The sequence below is a fragment of the Mustela nivalis genome (genome assembly GCF_964662115.1).
Source record: "Mustela nivalis genome assembly, chromosome: 9".
Lineage (NCBI taxonomy): Eukaryota > Metazoa > Chordata > Mammalia > Carnivora > Mustelidae > Mustela > Mustela nivalis.
This window is the reverse complement of record NC_139028.1, coordinates 75344407-75361901: the sequence shown is the minus strand read 5'-3', so window position 1 is coordinate 75361901 and position 17495 is coordinate 75344407. Positions and strand designations below refer to the sequence as shown.

Below are 17495 nucleotides of genomic sequence, written 5' to 3'. Positions count from 1 at the left end.
ATACAAATGATGCCATCTAAGATCCCTTAGACTGGTCTGTTAATCAGCTGGATACCATGAGGAACCTGGTTAACGGCACTCTGAACGAAAGAATCACCCAGGTTTTCACATGAGGAGGCCACAGGTAGAACTGCTGCACTGATCTCGTGGCCATGAATGGAGCCATGGCTGATCCTTTAAATATGACAGAGAGGAAAGAAGGGAGTAGCTTAGTCCCTGAGGATGTCTGCGAGCCACTGTCCTAACCTTGGAACCAGCTATCTCCAAACTTCTTATTCAGTGAGATAGTCCATGTTGTTTCAGCCACTCTTGGCTAAGTTTTCTGTTACTTGTGGCTGACAGCATTCTAGACATATTCCTCCCCCTTACCCCACCCCCTCATCTTGCCTCTCAGGAGGAGTTTGATACAGGAGCAAGAGTGTTTAGTTGGGCTTGCAACCAGGCTCCTACTTCTTCAATAAATTCACTGGTTGGGAATGGCTGATTTCTCTTGAGGTTCTCCTGGAACTTGACACACAACCTCCAGGCATTCTAGCCTGACGGGTGATGTGGCAGGAGGAGTTCCACTTCGCATCACCTCACCTACCTTCCCTTCACCCCCCTTCACCTTCCTGAGGGCGGGAAGTGAAAGAGAGCCTGAAAACCCCCATGACTCCTTGAAAGAGAATGAACGGAATTCTTCCAACAGTTAACCTTGATAAAAGGTATTTCTGGCTAGGGCTGAGGGCTTTATGGGCAGAGGACTGAAACTGAGAGTTTCTTTCCCAAGATGACACAGAGGAAGGGGCTAAAACGCAAGGAAAGGAGCAGAACCAAAAAACTATGGAAAAAAACCTAGATCTAAGAAGCCCAACTTTGGAGGTTGTCAAGCTGAGGAGGGCCAGAGGCCAGCTGGGAATGAGGATTTGAGGCTGGACAAGTGCAGAGAGGGAGAGGAAAGCAAACACATGCGAATTGGGAATGTGTTTGCGTGCATGTGTGCACATATGGAGCTGGTGGAATGGTCCAGAATAGCTGCTTGCGTCTGTTGATATCTGGGGCACAGTGCATGGGTGGGTGCACAGGTCAGCTCCTCCAAAAGGAGGCTTCCCCTATAGGAAGCCTATATATGTTCCAAGATGCAATATAATTGCACCTTGCTTGTGAAAGTCCTTTCAATTCATTCCATTGATCTGCGCCTTACAACTTGATCATAGCATTTATTTAAACTTCTCTTATATTAAAGCCAGTCTATTACTTAGCCATTTCCCCAATTGGATTGAAGGACTTTTGAGGGTAGGGACTATTTCTTAATTCTTCCCTCATAGCATATACTACAGTGGCTTGTACATAGAAAGTGCTCAGTGAATACCTTTTGATTAATTACTGTTGTCAACCTTTTGGCTTATTTTTCTGTTGACATTTACAAACAGATCAAGAATGTTTCTAACACTGCATTTTTTTTTTCTAAATGACAGAATAAACACAGAAATCCATCATCAACGAGGCAAAATAAATCTTAAGCAGAAGAGTTAAACGTACTTCAGAAAAAAAAGGGGGATAGAGACACAAGAGAAGGATTTGGAGGCTGAAAATTTCTCTGTCGCACACCAGCTCCAGCAAATGAATGCCCTCTGAAAACTTCATCAGCCTTTTCTACACAAAGTGCTTCTGACCATTTCTCTACAGTGTCTCTCCTATTTGGACACAAAGTTTCATTTATTAATCAAACATAATTGGGCCCCACTTCAAAAGGATGAACAAAGCCTGTTTTGTTGTCCCATTCAAAAGCTGGGTTTAGTCTGGGTCATGGTGTTTGTCAGCGTCTGTTTCTAAGTCCCAAAGGGCTGGATGCTGGAGCAGAACAATTGGGGGCCAGTTGGTCAATTTCCCACTCCCTGGGGCCCTTGAAAGGGCCTCTCCTGAGCTCTGGAGCCTGTGTTCACGGACTATGAATGTAAAGCCTACACCTCCACCTCCCACTTGGCAAGAAATTTCTAGTTGGCCCCTTGTCAACTGTGTCATTCCTCACAGCACAGGCCCATCTTCGGATGATCCGTGCACAAACCCAACTCGGACACCCAATTACCAGAGCTGGTGTTCTTTCTTCAAAATCCTTCAGTAACCCCCCCCCCCCATTGTTTATATGTTGCTTCTGAAAATATTGAAAAGACTATGAAAAATAGAAAGTCCATGCAAATATAATTCAGAACAGAAGAGAAAGGAGACCTACAGCATTAAAAAAGAGAACCCTGTGATATTTTCCATTGACTGAGGACAGCACAGTGCTAAGAACTTCTACATACATTATTTGTAATAAAGTAACCATGGGAAGTACCATGGAAGTACCATGACTCCTATTTATAGGGAAAATGATGTCAGAAGTCAAATTACTTGCTCAAAGTTGCATTGATAAATTAGTGGTAGAAGCGAGAGGACGATTCAGGTCCCACCCCATATATGAAATATAATAAGGGGATAAACTTATATGTGAAAACTATACCTAATTCCATCCTCTTTTTTAAAAAAAAGATTTCATCCATTTATTTGACAGAGATCACAAGTAGGCAGAGAGGCAGGCAGAGAGAGAGGGGGAAGCAGGCTCCCTGCTGAGCAAAGAGCCTGATGCGGGACTCGATCCCAGGATCCTGGGACCATGACCTGAGCCAAAGGCAGAGGCTTAACCCACTGAGCCACCCAGGTGACCCATTTCCATCCTCTTTTGACTAAAAGCCTCAACACATGGATAGTATTTTGTAATAAAAATATTAAATACCCCAAATGAAACAGTGAGGTAGGAAACCTTATTAAACCAGGAACAGAGAAAGAAATTTTAAAAATTTTCAGAAAACTCAAAAGAGCAAGGCACACAGACTTCATGGATTTCTTTGAACTCCCAAGGAACAGATAACTTCCAAGCTAGGCTACTTGATCAAAACACAGTATAGGATGGACTCCATTCAATGTATTCCCTGTGACAAGTCTGACCTTAATGAAGGTTCCTCCAGGAATGTGGAAAACAAATCAATAAAAGAAAATCTATTAACATTAGATGATGCAAACTATTTCAACATATTTCAAAAGAGGAACTGATAAAACCTTTTCTTTTGAGTAAAATAATTAGGACCTTAAAAAAAATAATTAGGACCTCAACTTGATAAACATACTATTTAAAATCATGAAGTAATAATGGAATAACGCTAAAAGCTTTTCTTTCAAACATAGGCCCAAAAGAAAAACGTTACTACCATTATGACTTAATATTGCTTTAGGCATATTGCAAAAGACACAGAGAACAACTGTTGGAAAAGAAGTGAAAAATATTTACAAAGACTTTGCTAAACACTTGGAACTAAATCAATAAGCTCGGAAAGAAGGCAGATTCGGGATTCAAGTTAAAAATCAGTAGCATTACTATACACAATATACTACAGTATACTATGTATAGCACTGTACATAAGCAGTAAAGAGCCAGAATCGTATAAATGTGATGATATAAGAATATAAGACACCTAGGATACATGCAATGATTTATGAAGTTAAGTATAATGACTTCATGCTTTCTAAATCAAAATCACCACTTTTTCTTAGAATTTGACAACAAGTTTCTAACATTTGTTAGGCAGTGTCAAGAACATGAAAGGATAGTTTTTTAAAAAATATTTTATTTATTTTTTTGAGAGAGAGAGAGAGAGGGAATGAGAAAGAGTTAGCGTGAGAGGGGGAAGGTCAGAGGGAGAAGCAGACCACCTGCTCAGAAGGGAGCCCAATGCGGGACTCGATCCCAAGACTCCAGGATCATGACTTGAGCCAAAGGCAGTCGCTCAACCAACTGAGCCACCCAGGTGCCCTGAAAGGAAATTTTGAAAAAGAAGTCTTCTGATTGGGCAAGACTGGAGCTATAAATTCTATACATATTACAAAGCAAGAATAATTAAAACAGTGCACTACTCATATAAAACCAGACATAAAGAACAGTAAAGTAGAATCACAAGTGGTAAAATAAACCCATTTGTATATAAATAACTTGATATATGAAGAAGTATGATAAACAATGAATCAAGGAGAAGATATTTAATAGATGACATCAAATTTTTAAAGATTTATTTATTTGAGAGAGAGAGAGAGAGTGAGAGCATGTGCATGGGGAAGGGCAGAGGGAGAGAGAGGGAGAATCTGAAGCAGAGTCTGTACTGGGCTCAAGCCTGACCTGGGGCTTGATCCCACCACCCTGAGATGAAACCAAGAATGGGTCGTACAACCAGCTGTGCTGCCCAGGTGCCCCAATATGGGTTAAAATATCAGTTATATCGAAACATGCATTGGATATGCTCAAATACATTAAAGTGTTAAATATATTTTTTTAAATCCACAGAACAACCAGAAGAAAAGAGAACCAAGATTGCATCAGAGCTTGGGAACTATGAGTCATGAACCAGGAAGAACTTTCCAAGGCTTGAAGCAATAGAAGAAATAACAGTGGAAGAGATCCAAAGATTCCACTGGATAATACTTGATGTATTTTAGTCATAAAAAATATAAGATATGAAAAGAAAAAGCACACTCTGAGAAAATACTTGCATCAAAAAAGGAAAATCCGTAACATATAAGGAACCTGTTAAAATCAATAAAAACACATTTATTTCTAGAAAAATTGTCATAGGTATGAGGATATTCAACACAGCATAAAATAGAGCATAATATAAAGAGCATAAAATAAGAAGGTGTTTTAAATATGATGGGAGACTTGAATAAATTCGAGCCAACCAACCTAAACATTTGTCATTTAAAAAGGTAACCACAAAAGATGTGTCTCACGTAATGGAATAATGTTTAAGGTATGGTGTTAAGCGAAAAAAGAAAATACAAAATGATGTGTGCAACATGACAGCAACTCTACAGAAACAAGGATGTGCGTGCTCCGGGCCTGGAAGGGAGGTCAGAGAAATGACAAGTACTCTTCCAGGGCTGGGCTTGCCGCAGACTCAAATGATAGCTGGGATCAGGAAGGTGAGGATGGGTAGAAACAAAATAGCAAGTGTGGGTCCAAGCTCCGCCAAAGGCAATAAAAAACAAAAATGATAACACAAGACATCTAAACTCTTGGATTTCGTAGAATCTTTTTTTTTTTTTTGGAAGATTTTTTTAGTTTTATTATTACTATTTTCTTTTAAGAGAAAGAGAGAGCGCACAGCAGAGGGAGAAGTAGGCTCCCATTGAGCAGGGAGCTCAATGTGGACTCAATCACAGGACCCCGGGGTCTTGAACCCAGCCGAAGGCAAATGCGCAACCAACTAAGCTCCCCAGGTGGAGAGAGAGAGAGAGAGACAGAGCGCACGCACATGCATGTGCATGAGTTGGAGGAGGAACAGAGGGAGAGAGAATCTCAAGCAGACTGCCCACTGAGCATGGAGCTTGGCCAGGGGTTCGATCCCAGAACCCAGAGATCATGATCTGAGCCAAATCAAGGGTCGGAGGCTTAACCAACTTTGCCACTCCGGTGCCCTGAAACCTCTTTGATGATAGCAAAGGGTGAGCGACCCACAGCCACAACCCTCCCCTGTCAGATCTCCACGGGGACCTTACCCACAGAGGTCCTTGGGGACAAGGACCCCCAGAAACCCCACAGAGGAAAGTGAAAGCCATAGGCCACAGGGAGCTGACCCGATTTTAAGCGAAATGACTTCGGATCAGCGGGGTCAAACCATGCCAATTTAAGAGACTTGTTATCATCTCTGGGTTTTCAATGTGTGACCTCTGTACAGTATTTCTTTTAAAGTTTTTTTTTTTTTTAAAGATTTTATTTATTTATTTGACAGACAGAGATCACAAGTAGACAGAGAGGCAGGCAGAGAGAGAGGAGGAAGCAGACTCCCTGCTGAGCAGAGAGCCCGATGTGGGGCTCGATCCCAGAACCCTGGAATCATAACCTGAGCTGAAGGCAGAGGCTTTAACCCACTGAGCCACCCAGGTGCCCCTCTTTTAAAGTTTTAACAGTTATTTTTACAAAAATAAAATTCAGATTGAAACAGAAGTAGTTAAAAGAAGTTGGGTTCTACGTTAACACAGAGCCGCTCGAGTTAGGTATGAGAGTGGCTCTGTGTCTTTGAATTCCTTCTGAATAAAGCTGTTTGGGAAAATGCCAGCTTGCTATCTCATGGTGAATTAAACAGATCCACATCTATCCATCAAATATTTATTGAGCGCCCACCGCATGCCAAGCCCTGAAGGAAGACGGAGGAGGAAAGAAATAAGACATGGACTCTATCTTCTGTGAGTGTGCAGATGGGTCCAAGATTCAGACATGTAATAATTGCACATGCATCAACACATACACAGATGCTAGGTGAGTATGGCTAATTTCTGTGAATGCAGGAAGAGTAGCACTAGAAAGGCAAGATCTGAACCCAGTCTCCAAGAAATAATAGCAATCCACCTGGCAGAGAAGAAGGAGGACTTCCCAGGCAGAGGGAACAAAACAGAGACATTCCCCAGCAAGGGACAAGAAGGTCCTTGCGCATGCCTAAGGGGGACTGGACAGGGGATCTGTCTGAGAAACAGCTACGATGGAGAACAGGCAGGGCTCCTCCAGATTTTATCCTGTCGGCTGGTCCTTTTGGAACTTTGTTTCTAAATCACAAAACTCTGTTGAAAAGCCTACTTGGAAGCCTGACTTGTAGAAGAGATGAAAGGAGAACTTGGCCGAGCAGAGGAGTAGGGGCTAAAGACACACCTGGGCACCCCCCAACACCCCGGAAGCCAGACCCTGAGGGTCCATGGAGCACTTAGAATGCATGGCCGTAGGCAAGAGGAGCCACACGAGGACTGTAGACAGCGAACGTCTCAGTCAGATTTGCTGGGGTCAAACTATGCGAAATTTAAAAAGTTGCTGTTAGATCGAAGAGAGGCCCTTGGCTGGGTAACAGCAAAACACCCCAGATTTCTGATTTCATTTTCTTTGTACCAGAGCGGCTAAGCCTTATGGATTTTGGACTTCCCTGCTCTCACAGCTGGAATGATTGTTCCAGTTTTTTGAAGAGTGGGGAGGAAAAGTCCTCCGTGGTCATGTGTCCCCTGATGCTGGGGGACCTAGCATCACATGGAGAGCGACACTGCGTGCCCAATCCTTTCTTTTAATCCGTGCACACAAATCTCTTGGGAGGAGGCAGTGTGTTCTGTGGTGTGTTCATTTGGAGACGCGAGGCCACAGGGACCCGAAGGTTGCCTTCTCCCCCAGCCCTCTCTGAGGTGTGGAACTCCTTTCTAAGCCAACAGGTACCACTCGGATGGCCTGGCTAGGTATTGGCCAGAAACAGGCAGGCACTTAGAGTTTATAGATTTGTTTTCTCTAAAAGCTCAAATTCTCCATCTGCTGCCTCCATTCTCAGTGACTGTATGAGGCTGGGCGTCGGGTATGATGCTTTCTGGAAGGGGCATCTTGACATCCAATCACCTCTTGATGTCCGATCATCTCTTAAGGATGTTTACATCGCACACTTCTCTTTCAGAGGGTAACATATGAAGATGTCTTTCAATAGAGCAGGTGCCGCTGCTTCTTGCCAAATCCTGCCTTGCGTCTTCAAAGCAGCCCACCTAACATAACAACAAGACCTGGTAAGTGCCAGCAGCGATGTCTGTGTGTGGGGCTGAGGGAGCCAAAGAAAATATCTTGCTGGAGTGGTGATGGCGCGATTTTAAACGTCAAGATCTCAATGAATTACTCTCAGAGGTTCCATAAAAGAGAAACATGGTCAAGTTTCCACTGCTGCTGTGTCAAACAAAAACATTTTCTGTCTGCTCCTTTGCAGAGAAATGTTAACTATTGGCTTTTGATCTGGGAGTACATCCTAAGGAGGAATCAGTGGAAAGATCGACCTCCTGAATCAGGAGATCTTGGGTCCTGGCGGGGAGGATGAGGGGGTTTTCCGGGCCCCAAGCGCCGCCTTCAGTGTGTTCCTGCCGTCTGGCGTTTTCCTCTTGGCGTGGTGAAGGGTGGATGGAGGTCGATCCTAGACAGACACGATTAGCATGAACACAGCAGAGATTAACAGCATCGCCGCTTCCAGATGACTCTGTGAGGAGCAGTGCCAACACCTCTGCTCCACTCTGCCCTGTGTCATCAGTGATAGCTGGGCGATATCACAGTGTGGTGAGAGACCATCTCACCACAGTGAGATGGTCTTGAAACTTGAATGAAAGAGAAGATTACCCTCTGAGAGTTGGATGAGTCAAACAATCGATGGTATTAGCCACCTGCAGTAATGCTCAAAGACGGGACGTTTCCATAAGGGTTAAGCAGGAAGAACAGGATTCGGCACGACTGAAAGTGAAAGAAACCGAAGGCTCCTCAGTGAGTTAGGCTCAAAAGGAAGAAGAGGTCAGCCGGGGTGGCTGAGGGTGGGCACAGGGCTGGCTAACGTGGAAAACAGAGCCCCAGACTCGGACTTCAGTGGAGTGGGACCCAATCCGGACTAGCAAGCATGGGCTCTGGGGCCGTGAGAATGCTGGCCACAAGGGGTGCCGTCCCCCTCCCTGCCCTGTTCTCTTTCCTTGTTTTCCTTCAACACACGTTCACTGGGCACAGCTCTGGACCACCCGCTGTCCTCGGCATGGAGGGGGCAGAGGCAAGGAACAAGACAGAAGGGTGTACGCGGAAGGTGCATGGAGGCCTCCTGACCCCAAAACATAAACAAAGGTACAAGATCATTTCAGAAAGTGATAGGTACTGTGGAGGAAGTACAGGGGGTGGCTGGGGACGGGGAGAAGGGTGTTCTGCAGAAAGGACACGAGACACATAGCTTTCCAAGTCTCCCGCTCGTCTGGAGGACTGAGCCTGGAGAGCTCCTCCCCGCTTTGCTGGGATCTGTGCTGATGACAGGCTGTGGGTGCTCAGAGTCTAAGGAAAAGGATGTTCGGGGTGGGCAAGCAAGCAGAAGGGAGCGTTCTGCTCTCCAGTCAGCGCCGTCCCTCTCTGTAAGTGGAAAGTCAGCCTCTGGCATCAGCGTGAGGCTTCAGCGAGGTTCGGTAGCCTGCCTTGGGCTGCCTGACAGCCGGCGATCGTTCCGTCCATGTCGGTCATGATTACTCTTGTGCTTGACGGCGTGAGACCCCGCCGACACCCTGATGGATGTCTCCTCAGAGACGGATACGTAGAAAGGGACCATGTCTTTGACTCATGTTTCGCTCCTCCACTGCTCCATCAGAGCTCTCTCCTCAGGATATTAATCCGTATTAGAATCTAATCTTGCTAGGAAATCATATTAAAGGGAAATTCATTCCACTTAAACTAGGCTATCTTTTCAAACAAGGGGGTACAATGACGAATTTATCCATTTTGTAGGTGAAAGAATAATCCTGTAGCTTAATTATAAGAAAACGAGCTAAACATATTAGAATAAAAATGGTTTCCCCATCCCCTCATTACGGCTCCGTTCCCAGTGAATGTTCTGTTTCTCCTTTATTAGAATCTGCTAGTTTATAGTCACCTACAAATGAAGCCATAACTTAAGATGGGATATATTAGATTTTGTCCATAACAATCATTTTTTGAACAGCTATCTGTGTATTTACTTGGTTGTATTTTCTCACTTAAATTTTAAGCAAGTATTAGGAAGTTGTTAAGTTTCATTATCCCCATCTTGCAGATGGTAAAACTGAGGTTTAGGGAGGACAGGCAAGTTGCCAAAGCTGCACAGATGGCAAGTGGCCAAGAGGGACTCAACGGGGGGCCTCCCTTCAGAGCCCACCCTCTCAGCCACCATCCGACAGAGGACCGTCTTCTGGAATCTGGGAGGACAACGGGTTCCTATGAAACCTTTGTCTAACTTTAAAACAAGTCACCAAAAGGGAGGATAAGGAAATAAGCCAAAAGGTCTTTTACATAAAGACTAAAAATGCACGATGTCAGCAATAAAATCTTACAGAAACTCTTTACATGGGTGTTAAACATATTTTCTTCTCTATGGCTTTAATGGAAAGGAACCGAAGACAGCTCTGATTTTCCACCTTTCTTTCTTCCTCTCTTCCTTCCACAAATACCAAACATTAGCAAATACCTAGGATACAAAGCCCTGTGCAAGACCCCGAGGTCTTACAAATTAGTCATCCAAATTCCGAGAGTCTCAAGTAGCTTATGCTTTAGTTCACGGGACAAGCTAGTTATTAGAGATAAGCACAGAGCCAGACAGGAGCTTCGGGGCAGGAGAGAGGGATGTGGCTAAAAGGTTTTCTGGAGGTGGGGGTTCTTCAGTGGTGTCTTGAGGTATGGGAAGTTGCTAACATGGTGGAAGAGGGGTGGAAGAAAGTGTTCAAGGAGAGAGAACTCAAGGTCATACCTGTAACGTTCCACGTTCTGTGCTTAATCGGCGATTTCAGAGACTTTAAGGACGATTATTTGTGATCAGGTGTGATTCTCTACATTATGCACCGGTTTGCAGAGTCTGGCCTTCACTCCAGAGGGGAGCACCTGTCATCATTCTAATTATCTGCATGGTGGCAAGGAGAGCTAAGGAAGCAACTGCTTCAACTCTATTTTGAAGAAGAACTGGAAAGGCTAAGAGGCTAAGAATGGTAAACGCTTCTCATATTGGACTTTTTTTTTTTTAAGATTATTTATTTATTTTTTTATTTGTCAGAGAGAGAAAGAGAGGGAGAGAGAACACAAGCAGGCAGAGGCAGAGAGAGAAGCAGGCTCCCCACTGAGCAGAGAGCCCGATGTGGGACTCGATCCCAGGACCCTGGGATCATGACCCGAGCCGAAGGCAGTGGCTTAACCAACTGAGCCACCCCGGTGTCCCCATATTGGACGTTTTAAACACAAAGCCAAAATCAAATGTAATTAAAAGGAGCAGGGAAATGAACATGGCCAGAGGCAGACTTACCAGGGGACTAAGGAAGCTTAACATTGAGGGTCTTCCTTGTGTAAGCTTCGGAGGTTCTGCATTTAATTTGCATTCATAATTGTGTTTTCTTCCCCCCTTCACCCCTGCCCCCGCCCCCCAAAAAAGACCATCTCCCAAACTGAATAAGCTTCAAGCCCTACCGATTCAGGATTGGCCTTGTAGCCAGCAGTCACTACTCCTGAGCCCTAAATTTAGCTCTGTGTTTCCAGAAACTCGGGGCAAAAATGGGACCCGGGACCGCTCAGCATGAGCAGGGAATTGCGAGGAGAAAAGTCAGCGTGGCCAAAATGCCAAACAGTGCAACCGCCGACCTAATTTACAGAGTCTGAGCTGACAGCTGCAGAAAATTAGGCATCAATGTTAGGAAATAATACTATGTCACTGCCTTATTAGTTAATATTAGATTTACTTACAGTTCACTAGGAATTCAGTACACAGACATTTGTCAAGTTCCTACTTTGTGGCCAGCCCTGAGCTAGAATCTCCAGGAAATATAAAAGCATAAAGATTAGATTCTTTTTCCATGTTTTACTCCTAAATTTTGAGAAAAGGCAGATTGCTGAAAACAGGGAAACACCCACAGAGGGAACACAAAGCCATCGCTAAGATCCACGGCAGACGTGCACACAGAGAAAGGAAGAGCCTTTCGCTGGAACTCAAGGAATGGGGATATTTGATCTCCTGCCTTTCTTTCTTCCTGCTTTCCACAAATGTTTACTGAACACCCATTTTTTTATTTGCAGCTTTACTGACATACATTTTACAGACTATACAACTTACCTATTTAAAGTGAGTAGCTCAGGGGCACCTGGGTGGCTCAGTGGGTTAAGCCTCTGCCTTCAGTTCAGGTCGTGGTCTTAGGGTCCTCGGATCGAGCCCCACATCGGCCTCTCCGCACAGCGGGGAGCCTGCTTCCCCCTTTCTCTCTGCCTGCCTCTCTGCCTACTTGTGATCTCTGTCTGTCCAATAAATAAATAAAACCTTTAAGGTAAAGTGAGCAGCTCAACGATTTCTAGGCTGTTCACGGGGTTGTGTGCCCGCCACCACATCAATGTAAAACATTTTCTATTTTCTGTTTTATAGATTTGCCTGTGCTGGACATTCCCGGGGCCTAAGGCCAGGAATGGGCGGCTAGAGATATCCGTATCCCTCCCTTCAAGTCCCAAGCTCTACTGTCAGCTCTGAGGACACGTCACCGATGCTCCCTGCGTTTTCCTTCCCCGCCCCTAAAAAAATTGTCTGACATCTAACTCCCACACAGGAGGCCCCAGTTAGGAATCCTTATTCCAGACCCCATTCTCTCATGGTGTCCACACTCACCCCAGCCTTTTTACAGCCCCCTCTCTGCCACTGACTTTGGCCTCACTGCCGGCTAGGACCCGAAAATTCTTATTCTGCCCAATACTGTTCTCTGATCTTGTAATCGTGCTGTTGTTTCGGGCCCCAGTGGGGGGCCCGACATTCTACCCTCCCTCAGAAAGCAGGATGCCCCCGGGATTGGAGTTGACCTGCATTATTCTGACTGTGGGATTTTCCTGTGTTATCTTTAACGATGCCAGCTTTTATCCTTAGACTCTTTTTTTTTTTTTTCAGTCATGGTTGTCTTCACCGTTAATATCCACACTCTTGGCGCGCCTGGGTGGCTCAGTGGGTTAAAGCCTCTGCCTTCGACTCGGGTCAGAATCTCAGGGTCCTGGGACCGAGCCCTGCATCGGGCTCTCTGCTCGGCGGGGAGCCTGCTTCCTCCTCTCTCTCTGCCTGCTTCTCTGCCTGCTTGTGATCTCTGTCTGTCAAATAAATAAATAAAATCTTTAAAAAAAAATATCCACACTCTTTTAGGTCATAAATAACTTTCATCATGTCAGGGAGTGAAAAGCCAGATGCCTCGATCACGAGGCGTCTCTACCTGGCTGTGATGGAATGGAAGCGCCTTCATTAAGGGCTTTGCCAAACCAGCCCAACAGAGAAAGCCCCTTTCTGCCACAGTCAGGCATCTAACAGCAGGGGACCATAGAACTTGAGTATGAATCTCTGTATTTTCGTGATTTTACAAAATTTTCACACTTAAAAAACAAAGATTTTATTTATTTATTTTAGAGAATGGGGCGGGGAAGGACGAGGGAAAGAATTCTAAGCAGACTCTGCGCTGAGCACAGAGCAGAACCTCACCTCGCCTGACATCATGACCCGAGCTGAAACCAAGAGCTGGATGCTTCCCTGACTGAGCACCCCGGGTGCCCCTGAATACACACTTTTGAAAAAGGCACTACTTCTCCCTACGCTGTTGGCAGCACATGGTGACGCAGCTATGTCCAATGATGACAGCAAGCTCCCTAACTTCCACCCCTGAAGACAGTTCTGTGTCTCGGCGACATGTAAACGTTCCACATAGCCGGCTCCCTCTAGCGCTCCCAAGGATTCAATCACACTTTCCTTTTTCTTGGGGGGAGGAGGCATTTATTAAGAAGAGAATAAGTATTTCTTTCAGGTGTACCCTTACATTTAGGATTTCCTCTTGGAATAATAAATACATTCATAAGAGAAATCAACAAGATATTTCTCTGTCTAGAATAATCGTGTGAGCCAGTGTTTTATCCTAACGAATTTTCAAAAGAGTGCCTTGGCTTTCACATTGATAACAACCAATTTATTCTGTAGCTAATTGAATGACTTTGCAATTAGCTTACCAGAGCCGGAGAGAAGACAAAATAAATATCTTTGCGATTGGTCCTTTGTAATGAGCTGGGTGAGTAAGTAAACACACAGGTCAACCGTGCCCGCCAAGGCAGGCCCTACGTGGGTGCGGCGGGCCTGGCTCCTTTTCTGTTCTGTCCCTTTCCCTCTTAGCATTCTCCCCCTTGAGCTTCTGCTGAGGGCATTTTCCTGTTGAAATCTGTCCCAAAGCTTTAAGCTAACCCTGTAGCTGATATCTGCCATTCAAGTTAGAGTTACTAAGGAAGTTTAATTTGCATTTATTGCCAAAGGAGCTGAAGGGGACTTGGGACTGTCAGGGACAGTCCACAGGTCCACTGACTCAGGGACATGCCCACAGGTATATGTTTCTGTACGACCCCATGTAAAGATGAATCTAGAGCATACCCCGGAGACTAAATCTTACACATGGATGGGAAGGTTTGGTAGGTATATTCTGCCTCACTGATTAGGGGCCGGAGGCAGGAAGACAAAAACCTGGGGGAAGTGAAAATCATCCTTAACCCAAAGGGTTGGAACCCTTGGCCTGAGCTGGCAGCTACCAGTGCAAGCTCGTTGCCTATAGCTGGTCTCAGTGAGCCTGAAGAAGTTTCTAGAAAAAGATGTTCCTGGGGCAAGCTGCACAGCAACTGGGCTCACTAGGGGATCTTTTTGTAAAAGATGGGGTCTTTTTGTAAACTGCTGCCTTTTAATTTTTTTTTTTCCTTCCGAGAGAGAACAGGTTGAGGGGATGGAAGGGGATGGCGAGAGGGAGAGAATCAAAAGCAGATTCCTACCTTGGGCGTGGAGCCAGACGTGGGGTGGGGCTCAATCCCAAGGCCCTGAGACCATGACCCGAGCCGAAAGCAAGAATTGACCACTCAACCAAGTGAGCCACTCAAGCACCCCGAAATTGCCGCCTTTTAGAAGCACTGCTGGGGTCTTGTAGCCACCGAAGAGCTAGCAGGCCAGCAGGAAACCCCTACAGCCATGATGCCCACTGCTATGGAGGACTTTGTGCAAGTTTTCTGCAAGCCTCCCATGATGGGCAAGGCCTCAGAGTGGGGCCGCCTTGCTGCGGGCGTCCCTGGCTATCGGAGGGGAGATACAGACTGACTGTGTTTTTCAGTATGTCCTCCCAGGCAGGAGAGGAACAGCAGGACACAGGTAACCCTGGAGACCCAGGTGGGGCCAAGGCTCAGGACAGATCTTGAATTAGGACGTGGCTTTGAGCTTCCCATGGAAGGCCTTGCCAGAGAGGTGGTGAGATTCTGAACACGCGTCCCTCCCACTCACTTCCTTCCATGGGCACCAACCAAACCCCCACCTCGTAGTGCTTTCCTTTTCTAAGGTTTGGGGTAACACATGGCTTATCTTATGAGAAAATTTGTACTCTGAGAGCAGAGTATTGGGATTAGCTGGTGGGAATCCCTAGCCAGCACCTCCTGCGGCTTGTAAGCAGCCCCTGTGCTTTGGAGACAGAGTCCCAGCTCCATTTGTCTGGGGAAGAACAGGTACAGGAAGGCGGAGAATGAAAAGCTCCCTCCCCCAGCATCTCGCAGAGCAACCTTTTAAAGGTGAGACACAATGAATGCAAATTCACTCAAAATAAACTTTAAGGGAGTGAATTACCACTCCCTTTACCTCTGGGTCAAGCAGGGCTCATCATCCCCAGAAGTCCTGGAGCAGGATGATAGGTACACCCGTATTTTTCCCACAATGCCTTCTGGGTCTTGCTCATGTTCACAGGTTATCACTGAGGAAGTTCAGGGGTATGACGCCTTCGAGACTAGGGTGGTGTGGCAATGGAGGTGAGGCCCCGTCCTCCCTTCTAAGGATGCCCGGTCCTTGCAGAGTCATCCTGATCCCCCCCTAGGCTCTTCCTGCCTGCCCTTGTAGGTTCTGATCTTGGAATCTCAGGCTGACCTTGCTCTGACCTTGTTCTTGGGCTCACCTGCTGCAGACACGGCTTTTCCTCTGGGCTTGTGGTATCAGTACCAAAACACTATTTCTCCAGTGGCTGACCTCAACTGGATCCAACCTGTGGCTTCATTATTTACTTTTGGAGCTCCAAAGACTTGCTCCGGGGCTGCAGTGTAGACTTCCTTTTTTCATATTGTCATTCATCCACCTTTTGGGCAGTGGCAGTGTGCACTCTGCTTGTTTCTCCAGTGCACACAGAGAGTTGGTGGGAAACACCAGTCTGGACACTTCCACTCTACTTGGAGAATTTCTCCAGACTTGTCTCTCTGAATACTCCTCACTCCCTTGCATCTCTGATTTGGTTCTTTGCCTTGGCTATGAATTTTCATTTTATTTCTTCTCTTGGATTATTGGCCTTAATCTCTCTCTCTCTCTCTCTCTTATTTAGGTGTAAGTGACATATTACCTTAGTTTCAGGTGTACAACTTAATGACTCGATATTTATGTACATTGTGAAATGATCACCACAATAAGTCTAGTTAATAATCTAGTCTCCATACACAGATACAAGGAGGTTTTTTTACTTGTGCTAAGAACTTTTAAGATCTATTCTCTTAGCAACTTCCAGATATGCAACACATTATTAACTATAGTCACCATACTGTGCATCATATCTCCATGACTTATTTATTTTATAACTGTAAATTTGTACCTTTTTACTCTCTTCTTCCATTCCCTCTTGACCTCCCTTTCCCCAACTTCTGGCAGTCACCCATCTGTTCTCTGTATCTATGAGCTTGTTTCTTGTTGTTGCTGTTTTGTTTTCAGATTAAGATTCCACATATAAGTGAGATCATATGGTATTTGTCTTCCTCTGACTTATTCCACTTAGCATAATGTCCTCATTATGCCCTCATCATGACCTTGATCTTGGTGCCGGCTTTCCTTCTGCGCATACCTTCCAGTTCTATCTGCTCTCCAAACACTGCATCGTCTGATGAGAGATACCTCACTCTTTGCCCTTGGGACACCTGGCTTGGCCAGGTCTGTAGTTTGCTTGACCTCCGTCAGGTTTGTGTGTGGGACTTGGAGGAGGGGTGTCGTGTGGAGAGTACTTGCACAACCGTCTGACAAAAGGTTTCCGTTGTCACCCTCTCTACTCAAGTGCACTCTCTGCGCCCATAAGGTGCCGGTCCATTGTAAGGCACGGTAACGGAGCAGGCTGGAATCCATTCTTTCCTGCTTCCTTTCCTATATTTAGGGATGGGATAATGTATCTCTGTTTTTATGCACAATGAAATCCCTAAAACATTAAACCCAACTTATGTTATTCATGTATTCAACAAATAATTTAGTCCATCTATTATGTGCAAAGAAGGTGCAGGACATAATAGTGAATAAGAGAAGGGTCTAGCAGGATCCCAGGTAAGAGAAGTTTCCATTTTCAGCAAAGAAAACCCCCACATATCCAACTCCTTAGTGATACCTTCCCTTTTACCTTCAATTTGCTACCAACATTTTCTCCCCATTGCTACCTGCCAGGGTCCCAAGCAGGAGAAGCCTTCATTTTCAGTAAACTAAAAGAAACATATAGCTCCCCAGTGACACCTTGTCCTTCACCCACAATTTGCTGTCAGCATTTTCAACACATGTTGTTGTTTTCCTTCGGAATGGAACGCATGATTCACTGGCTCAAGTCCAATGACTATCTGAGGCTAATGCTCTTCTCTGTTTAACACAACTCATAATTTCTTTTCTTTTCTTAAGCATATGATGAGCTTTTAAGACCTCTGTTTTTTCTGACTTGTTCTTTTACTTTACTACTCTTTTTACTAAGCCAAGAAGGGCAAAATGCAATAAAAATCCTCAAATAATCGTAAAACCTTGCTGTACAAACTACATGGCTGGCTGGCATTCGGCATTCAAAGGCAGTTGAGAGGTCATGCGTGTTCAATGTGCGATTCTGAAGGTCATTTGAAACTTGAATATACCAAAACTACA

At 45.2% G+C, this 17495-nt stretch overlaps 1 protein-coding gene and 1 long non-coding RNA gene across 2 annotated transcripts in view; one reads left to right on the top strand and one right to left on the bottom strand.

Annotated features, from left to right (window-relative positions):
* Positions 1 to 4523, top strand: part of LOC309840770 — a 33419-nt gene extending 28896 nt beyond the window's left edge. Inside the window, exon 2 of the long non-coding RNA XR_014298781.1 lies at positions 4355 to 4523. This is a non-coding gene — a long non-coding RNA (uncharacterized lncRNA). The remainder of the gene's footprint in view (positions 1 to 4354) is intronic.
* Positions 1 to 17495, bottom strand: part of SPON1 (spondin 1) — a 256476-nt gene that overhangs the window by 55611 nt on the left and 183370 nt on the right. The window lies entirely within an intron of this gene.